This window comes from Sapajus apella, unplaced genomic scaffold, assembly GCF_009761245.1.
Source record: "Sapajus apella isolate SASKATOON/1434 unplaced genomic scaffold, GSC_monkey_1.0 scaffold47, whole genome shotgun sequence".
Lineage (NCBI taxonomy): Eukaryota > Metazoa > Chordata > Mammalia > Primates > Cebidae > Sapajus > Sapajus apella.
Window position 1 is genome coordinate 18,370,521 of NW_022436987.1, and position 2,995 is coordinate 18,373,515.

Consider the following 2,995-nt stretch of genomic DNA (forward strand, 5'->3'; position numbering starts at 1 on the left):
GAAAAGCCTGATGGACTCTCCTTGCTCTGGATTAAACTTTTCAATAGTTTACACTTTAGGGGGAAGCATGAACCAGTTGGACCCTCTTAGGATTAGCAGCTCAGCTTCAAATAGTCTCAATCTCTGAAACTGGATTGAGGTGATCTTGGATTGAATGCTTTCACAGAAGCACTATCTGAACACAACATCTTTCCAGGTTTTGTAGGTCACCCTGAGCTACTATTATAGGGGAAGTGACTTTTGATACCTAAAAGAAATGAGTAAGCCCCAAAAAATCTGGGAGTAGAACCTTTTAAATTCTAGAACTTAGGTATCAAATGTCTCTAAGTGAAGAAAAAGCATGGGGTCTCTTAAAACCAAAAGCAAGACTAGTGTAGCTGGGTCAGAGTAAGTGAGGAGAGAAATTCATAGACACAGTTAGGGGCTAGGTCATGCAAGACTTTGTAGGACACAGCAGGGAGTAATGGATTTTCTTCTAAATGTTATGGGAATCTGTGGAAAGGGATTTATGTAGGGATGGAACCTGATTTGCCTTGCATTTCATTTTTTGGTTTTGGAGTTTTTTAAACAACATTACCATGATCCTTATGTGATGAAAACTATGGAGCAGGGTTCCTCAATTTAGGCACTATTGACATTTGACCAGGTAAATTTTTGTTGTATAGGTAGGCTCTATGCATGGTATGGTGTCATCAGTATTTCTAACCTCTACTTAATTAATAGTAGTAGCACCCTAGTACATTTGACAACCAAAAAAGGCCACAGATTTATTAAATGTCCTTGGCAGGGGTCACAATGACCCCTAGTTGAGATACATTGCTATAGAAGTCAAGGATGGACAAGAAGATTGATAAAAATGCTATTGCAGTTGTGCCAATACAAGTGTTTGATGTAAGATAGTAGTAGTGGAAATGATTAAAAGTCATTGATGTTGATGGATTTGAGATTCAGTCTGAAGGTAGAGAGGACAAGTCAAGTTGGTATCAAATTTGGAGTATGAAAGAAAGAGGAAAGTTCTGTAGTGGAGCTGGGGATCTCAAAATTGCATTATGATATAGACCACTTTGTCAGTTTGATGAAGTATATTGATGTTTCTCAAAATATTAATGAACACATATATAATATTAAAAATGGCATCAGTGCTTGCTTCAGCAGCACATATACTAATGTTGGAATGACACAGAGAATTTTAATGTGGCCCCTGCACAAAGATAACATGAAAATTCATGAAACATTTTATATAAATATTTTAAAAAATTAAATATATTGAAACAAAGTTTTCACAATATTTTAAACAAGATATAGCAATAAGTATAATAACTACAGTCATTTTAAAGTTGTTAATATATAGAGATACTTTGAGGTATCTATTGTAACAATCACATTTTTAATGAACATTTCTCTTATTTCTGTTAGGAATAAAATCACAAGTTCTGCTAATGCAACTGTTGACTTTGCTGTATCCATAATGGTAGGAAATACTAAATACCAGTTAGAGGTAAGTGAAATGAAGATACAACATGTTTTTATTCAAATCCATGGATCTTTTGTATGGACACTGTATTAAGAACCACTGCTCTGTAGTGGCTTTTTTACATCAGAATGTTCACTCACATTCTGTGTGAAGTTTGTAAGTTGTTTCTGAAATAGATTTTACTGAAATTCTCAACCAGGAAAATCAATTAAGCAAGGTTCCCAATTCTATTTAATACATGTTTTGCTATGCTCTTTGATACCACTAAAACATACAAGTTGTTTCCAAACTTCATTATTTTTACTCTTTCCAACAAAGACTAAGTTTATTTAAGTTTATGAGAGACATAAATTGTACTGTTTAAATTAAGACCTGAATTGAAATCATATGACCATGAGACATCTACAGAAAGTCTTATTAAGAAATCTAAAAGCATTCCTAGCTATTACTGTAATCTTTAATATTATAGAAGTGTATTCCATATTTTATGCCATAATAAAAATTTTTTCATAAATTACACTTCTATTACTTTTCTTATACATACTTTTTATTCATGTATTTTTACTAAGGCATTGAATTTATAATCCCTCAAGAGAGAAAACATAAATCTCTAAGAGAGCACAGATTTAAATTGTCAAGTGATAAGTGGATATGTTATAAATTATTAAAAAATGACTTTTATTGTTCTCAAAAAGAATCTAAAGGATCTAATTCTTTTTAGATTTTTGAACGACATACCAGAAAAAGCTTGATGCTGTGGTATACTAAAAATGCGATATGCTTTGTTACTTTCTCCTTCAGCAGTTCCCCACAATCTGTAGGCAGTCTTAATACTGAATCCCAGGAAATTTTCAGCTTGAGCTACTCAGCCTCATTGTCAAGTGATTGCCAATTAAGAGAAAAATTCTTGTAAATGTTGGCCTGTGAAGTTAAATGAGCCTTCGTGAGGATTGTTCCAATTTAGATGCACACTCAACACCTGCTGCTTTTTTGAAATAATTAACATCATTTTGGAGTTTCTATGAGCCTGCTCAATGGGCTGCTGACAGATGTGTGGATCAGATGTCACCTAGAAGAGCTGGGGCTGCCAAGTTAGCATGTACATTTTTTGCTCCACTCTTCTTTCCCTTGTCTGCACAGCTGTAATTTTCAGTTGACTAGGTATGGCTCAGTTTTCCTTTTGGTTGAAGGCTCATCAGATGCAGACTGACCATCATCATTTAATCCTGTGCTTATCTGACTTTTGTTCATATTCTCCTAGGACTCTGTATTTATAGGTTTCAATAATCGGGCTCATGAAAAACAAATCCTTCCAAAATAAGGCAAATCTTTAACAATTTGAGAAAATAGATGAAGGTCTTTCATGAGTTTGTTATACACATCTCTCATTTTTTTATTATTTTGAAATATTTCAAAATAAAAGTTTGCAGAAACCTTTAAAAGGATTTAGAAGGCCAGGTGTGGCAGCTTATGCCTGTAATCCCAGCACTTTGGGAGGCTGAGGCAGGTGGATCACCTGAG

At 34.2% G+C, this 2,995-nt stretch overlaps 1 non-coding gene across 1 annotated transcript; it reads left to right on the plus strand.

Annotated features, from left to right (window-relative positions):
• The first annotated feature begins 1,139 nt into the window (after positions 1 to 1,139).
• Positions 1,140 to 1,246, plus strand: LOC116525382. The gene has a single exon (XR_004257667.1). It is a non-coding gene; the product is annotated as a U6 spliceosomal RNA (small nuclear RNA).
• Positions 1,247 to 2,995: the final 1,749 nt, after the last annotated feature.